A 7,405-nucleotide genomic window follows, 5' to 3' on the forward strand; every position below is an offset into this window, starting at 1 on the left:
ACGCCGCATCTTGCAGAATCGGCAGTATACAATAGACAATCCTACTGTATCTCTTACCCAACACTCCAGCCGAATTAAAGTGGATAACACTGAACGAAATGTTCAAATCTATTTAAAACATCTTCCCTGGCAAGATTTGAAATATTTAGTATTAACAATGTTATGCATCAACATGGACGAAACAAGAAAATTAAAACATTTTCACTAATCGTGACCGAATTGGTCGAACACGACAATACGCATTTTTTTGATCGCAGAACTATTTTACAGTCATTATTGAAGTTACAATTTTTTCGTAATTTTTTTAAATCATTCGGTTTATTTATCGCTAGTTCCCTAAACTCCTGAATCGCGTTCCTCGCACACAGAGAAGTGATAAAGTTCGTGGACGTAACAACTTAAAACTTTTCAATCACACAATTCCGTCTTTAAAATGTTTCCAAAATGAAGAAATCGTGCGCACTTCGCACAATGGGCATTATTAAGGGAACAATCAATGTATTATAAAAACCTAGACAAAAGGGCCGGGACCAAGTCGGCCGGGTGACAATGGCTCGATGCTTGAGTGTTTCACAGCCGGCTGACTCTCGTTGTGAACGATTATAAATGAAAATCTCAAACAAATGACTGCTGATCAACTACTGCCGCCCTTGATGACGTCATTGGCGCGATGTTAATAAACGATATTGGATGGGGATCGCTGATGTGTGCCCTCACCCCTGTGACGGGTAAATTATCTAGTTTTTTTTCAATTAACACCATCTGCAATTTTCGGAAAATATAAGTACCCAAGTGAAAACAAAAAATATACTTCTTCAAAAATGTATATACAGGGTGTAACGTAATTAACTATAGAAATTTTACACGCATATTCCCTGAGCCAAAGTAACTCTAAAAGTGTCAAAAATATGTGTATATGATTTCTCTTAATAAAAAGGTTAAGATATTTTAAAAAAGACCTGTGGAATTGTGTTTTGAAGAGTATAACTTCTGAACAAGTTAAGCTTCAGTATTAAAACTTGATGAAGTAACTAGCTGCTGACAGAATGTTTTATACATATTTTTTACTTCCTGGGCGTAAGCTAAGGAAATATTGTAACCGAGTCCAAGTTCAATACTTTATTTGCATATACCTTCGAAAAAGTGCACATTTTCCTGGATTTATAACATGCCTCAGCTTTATTCCTTCATAAGTGCTAAATTGTATAATTTGTTTTATGACAACTTTCGATTAGAACATGAACTTTTGTTACATTTTTACCTGTTACATATTCAAGCTCAAGTTAACGATGTTATCGGAGAGAAAAACGTCTCAAAATCCATTTCTTATTTTAAGTCGTTTTTCTACTCCTTTAATTACATTTAAAAATTCCATTTTGAGTATAACGGACTTCCACTTATTTATGAATTCATTATAACATTTCATTAATTAAAGATTATAAACTTAAAATCTTGGTGTTTTTTCTCCGGTGTTTCAGCAACTTTTTTTCTATAATACATACTGTATATTGTCTGTACTAAGCGGTTGCTTATAACTTAAAAATTAAGTACGTCTATATTTTAAAGCTCAGAAATACATTGTTCGTTGGAATTACTGTTAAACTGCAGCCACAGCTTAATTATTGTAGTGTTTTTTTTGAACTTCAGTGTATCAGAAGAAAGTTGGACGAGCAAACAATCGGGAATATTTTCAGCTGACGGTGCAATCTGTAACGATGACAGGTTTGTTTCTATCTAGAAATGGTTGTGCAATTAGCGCACCGCCACCTGCGTCTTTGGCTTTGATTAAACGTGACAACCTTTTGTTGGATGGGAAAGTTTGCACGCGACAAATTGAGGGAAAAATAAAAATACGAGGCAAACACGACGCAAACACACTTTTTTTTCATTATTTTGTTTGTTTTTTGTCCGAAGGGTTGTTTCTTCAACTTTTTATTCAGCATTTTAATCTTTTCCCAATGAAGCTTTAGTCAAAGTCGCAAAAACCGAAGATCCTTTTGTTCTTTTAAAAACAAAGTGTAATTTGTTGGTGGGCCTTCAGCGGTCGTGATCGATTCCCGTTCCAATACAAAACGTCACCGGAAATAAAAATGCCGGCTGAAATTTCAATTTAAATTCAAATTAATTAAAAATATTTGTATAATCCGGAAAATGTCTTCTCGTTTTTTGACGTCTTCATTTCATAATCCAATCGTTATTTCCCGTTGAATACATTTTTGAAGCGAACTCGGCGCACAGATACAATTTGTATTATTAAATCCTGCGTAGCTGCATTACGGATTGAAAATCCGTCTTAAACTCTCTTTCGTCGAAGTTTTTTCACCTTGTGTGTTCTGTGGCAAGTAGCGACGTGTCGTCCTCCGGGAATTAATTACTTATGTTGTATAAATGAAAGAGTACTCGTGCCTCCAACGCGAAGAATAATTGGCAAAACTAGAGCCGCGCTGAAATCGCAGAATAACGAAGGTCTGAAAAATGATTTCATTAAAAAGGGTAAGTGCCTTGCGTTTTTGTTAAATTCACAAGTTGAAAACAAAGCACAACGGAACACAATCTGCTCTCATATTTTATTTAATTTCGTTCTGTAATGTACAAAGCTCCCTCAAAATATTTACACGTTATTAAATTATTCCGACTTGGATCATGACAATGCGAAATTGACGTTGTTGTTGTTGTTGTTGTTGTGTTTCGATGATGGATTGCTTGATATTCCTGAGTTTGCGGAGTCTCGCCTGCGATGCACTTTTCTGTTTCATACGCCTATTTCGAAAAGTTCTATGGTTCCAGTTAAACGTAAAATGTTTTGACGCTTATAAAAGTTCGAATGTCTGTTTGAGTGTTTGGTGATGTTAAATTTTACAACGGCGTCACTTTGACTAAACCGGCTCATTTGCATCGTCCGTCATTAATAAAGGCCGTCTCTGCCAGAACAAATCTATAAATTCTCGCCTGCTTCAGGACGCTGCGACGCCGGCGCCTCGACGGATTTCACTGAAGTAGACACTGAAATCGTCATAACGAGCTGCGGACGATGACCACTGCATATTTCACTGAAATAAACTCCGACCACATCTGGTTCTCGTTTGTTTTAAATTGTTACCTTAACCTTACGCTTAGCTAGCTATTCGAGTGCAGTTTTTTGAGAAGGGATCGACGTAGAAACTAAAGTACTCTAAAAATTACTGAGAAGAATGACGACACTGAAATGTCAGTTTTTTTTCTGTTGGCTGTGATTTTTTTAAATTTTGTCACACTGACTGAATTTTGAACCAGAGGACGATGATGATGACTCAAATTTTTTTAGTGAAATTCCAAAGTTCTGGATGTCACTGCATATGTACTTCACAAATTTTTGAATAAAGCATTCCATTTTGTATTTAGAATAAAATTTCCAACTTCATGTAGGTATACGGAATTCGTCATTTATGCCCGGTTTCTTAGTCTTTAATAAGGTACACTTACAATACAATAAAAAATGTTGATGCGGATTATTAAAGTTAAAACGTAATTATTATTTATTCACATGTGAATTTTAAATTTAATTATATTGACTAAGTTTATTAAATCCTGAAATAATAATTGTTTACTTCAGTGCTTTGAATCATACATATTGGAATGAAAAATACAAAATGTGAAATTACTGGCAACCTGATATGATAAATTTCATTTTTCATTAAAGATCTTTGCATATACTAAATCGGTTGTCAACCAAATTATTAAATTTACATGGCCCACCTTTGTCTAAAAACATCCTGAACGATTTATACATACGTCTATAATAATTAAAGATGCTAAAAATGCGAATAATGGAATATAGAAGCCGCTTTTTTTGTTAAAATATTGGAAATTTGTGTAAACATCTTAAAAATCTAGGCGGAACTTTGCGGAAATTCTTAAAAGTAATTTTATTGAAAGTCCGTAATCCGATACATCAGAATTTTGCTGAAAACGGAGGCCTCAATCCGCTCGGATATAAATCACGATTTTCTTTCCAGAAAAATGCTTTAACATAATAAACATAAATAAAATGTGTAGCATGTCAACTCATAATAATTGTGGTCTTACTTATTCAGCATAAAAGATTTTTGGTGAAGTAAGTAAATTCGTTTTATGTAAGCCTACTTTATGCCAATCATCTATGAATAAGATGACCTGTAAAATTTCGTGCTTCAAATTTGATTTCTAAACCACGTATCGTGGAGGACGTCACATATAAATTTCAAACAATATTTAGTTCTCAAGGTCTTGGGGACGATATTATCAATACATTTTGGGTGGAACGAAATTTTGTTTAACTGGGTACCATTTATGCATCTACTTCTAAGTACAACCAAAGTCACATGAAAAATGATGTAAAAAAAATGGTTAAAAGTTATTTCGGCAGAATTATATATACATGCGTTTTTTTTTGTTTTTTGATAACCTGTGTCAATAAAAAAACACAAGTACAAGTGAGGGCACTTTTAAATTTTAAATTTTTGTAACATACTCTATACCTATATCCCCAGAGCGAGTCACTAAACATTTTAAATGTTGGCATTTTAAATTTTGAAATGATTAAATTAATATTAGATGAAAACAGAAAACCAGCATTTTCGTATTCTACGAGTAATGAGTATGAGAAGTGAGACATTGGTAGGAATGTCCATGTTGCGGTACTTTCGATTTTCATTTCATTTTCAACATCTCTTTGATTTTAATATGTACGAAAGTAATTAGTATCAGTATATCCTCTCTTCCCTATAAAGCCATTTCACGCACCATTAACTCATCGTTTTCGAACCGCTTGACGTTCGAATCTATTTGTTTTATGAAAATTATTGGCATCATAAAAGCCCCGACAGTTCTCGCGAAAACAATTTATTTATTATCTCAATTCGAATGTTACCAGTTTCACATCATCTCTCATCGTTTCACATTCGCCACGGCCAATACGAATATGTTTTTTTAAGTCTTTTGAAATTCAATATTGTGTTTGTTTATCCGTTTCGTCCTCCAACGATAGAACCGCTCCAATACTGCTATCAAATTTCTAGTTCTTTGTGATTTGTTTTACAATGGATTTTCAGTAGAAACATATTTTCCTGCCGAAGAATAACACAGAGAAAGAGACTTAAGACCGAAAGAAAACAAATAAAATTTAGACCTCGTTGCGGGAAAAATTCCTAATAAAAGGCGGCCTTCCTTTACGAAGCTGTTTTATTTTCGTCTCAGGAATTGAAATGTCGGTCGAACGCAATGACCGGATGGATGGACTTATTTTTCGCACCGTCTCTAAATAATGGTCTTAGTTGTGAAGACGTTCCTCTTAATGAGTTCTGTTCACCGGAAGGCCTGGTACGAAATTCCGATGGGACACGAGTCTACACCTTCACGCAACAATTACACACATGTTGTGCACGTTGGCTGCGTGCTGATTAATTTCCCGAAGAAATTTCTATGATGGCTGAGTTTACTTCCCCAAAATGGATGGATAAGTCTGAATTATTTTCGGCTCTTTTTAGAATCGCCGTATAAAAACAAAACGGCTAGTTCGCCTTAGGAAAGAAATCGAGGTATTTCAGACCGAACGATAAAGAATAAAATCCGACCGTCACCGACGTCAGCGCTGTCGGGAGGACTGTCGTTCTGGCGTGTGAGTTATATTATATTTTCCTTCAACCATAATATCTAATAAAACTAGACCATTATTATCTATAAGTCACGTTCCGGTTTAAAGTTTTCTACGAGAACGAGATAAATCTTTGCTCGCGGAAAATTATTATAATTTATAGGGGGAAAAGCTGGCTGACGTATTTCACTGAAGTCGACGTTTCGAGCTGCACCACTTAGTGTAGATCTTTCTCGGTCAAAAACTGGTGCAGTTCTGGCAGTAAAGTAAATTCGTTATAAGTGCACTAAATGCATAGATGCATCATAAGATATATTATTATTATTATTATTAATTCTAAATAATTCTTTATCGAGGGCTGCTGTTTCTTTTGAGACAATTACAATGCTATGATTGTTGTCATGCACGTCGCATTTAAAATAAAAAATTCATCCCCTTTGCTGCCGGCCCAGAGCGACTTCCCCGCGACGTAAATCGCGTCTAACGAAACGGTACGAGCAAATCCCGTTGCAGCGCATTCGGGGCACAATTATTTCACAAATTTCGTCCTTTAGATAACAACTTCTCTCCATCGTACTAGAACAAAATTTCCAAAGCAAAAAGAAACATGTGGCTGGAACAGTAACAAATTGCCAGAGGAGTGGCACAAACAATGGTGCGCTCGCAATGCTGACAACACACGAACATTAGAATCGTACAGAACACTTCATCCCTTTTCTGGCGTAAGTAGGGACGTCTTGGGGTACAGTTCCCTATGTATTTAGCAGTGCGTCGGCGCGTGTACAAATTTTAAACGAAATTGATATCGACTTGGATTTATCGCTATTGCTCACTAACCTTTTCAGCTAATAAAATTATATGCATCGAAGACAAAACCCTCGGATCAAACCGAGCCCTGGGACTCATTTGGGAAAATGATACACTTTCCATGCTGAAATAACAATCGATAGGGTGGATTTATGTTGACTTAATTGGGAAGAACTTTCCTTGTTAGAATGGATGGAGTAAATTTAAATTGGTTTCAGATCGTGACGCCGATTTTGGTGCATAACTGATCTATGACATAGATCGACGATAGATCGGCGAATTTTCATAAAAAGCAGAGCCGAAGACAGCGAGATTTTAAAAACAAAAAGCATTACGCTGAAAGAGTTTTATGTAAAACTTGCAAATTACAATTCTTTCCGAACAGCATCTAGTTATTTCGAAATGAATATACGAAATTAGAACATTTAAATTGCAGATTTTATAAAAAAAAAACTTCCTCGTTTTGTACACCTATCCAAGACGCTTTTATGCATTAACATAGGTCTGAACGAAATGGTGAAGCAATAATGACATACTCAGTCACGGAGCACCAAATACACGAATCTAATGGCGGTGGGCCGTGGGGTATACATCACCCCTCAAGGGAGGCAGTGCATTTGCAACCCCAATCAAGGAAATATGCGTCATAATGTGTGTGTGGGTGGGTGAGTGAAATTTACCCCGTGACCATGTAGAACGAATGTTGTTCTCGTTTTCGGCTGATGTGTTGCATAAAGTACGGAAATTTTCTCTAAAATCGCCCATTTTTCACGGCTTACTTAGGTGGAAAAGTTCTAGACGACGCGACATTTACAAAATGCACATGTTTATTTTCAGACGGGTTAAAATGATGGTGCAACATGTGCTCGCTTTTTTGCACGTTATATAATTAGAGAGGAGGAAAAAATGCGTATCAGTGCCAGGAGATAGTTTAAAATAACAATTACATGTTTGAGACATCTTAAACAACATCGACGGTAAATTATT

Source organism: Zophobas morio, unplaced genomic scaffold (genome assembly GCF_036711695.1).
Source record: "Zophobas morio isolate AGI-343-1 ecotype UQ-CSIRO unplaced genomic scaffold, CSIRO_AGI_Zmor_V1 ptg000075l, whole genome shotgun sequence".
Classification (NCBI taxonomy): Eukaryota; Metazoa; Arthropoda; class Insecta; order Coleoptera; family Tenebrionidae; genus Zophobas; species Zophobas morio.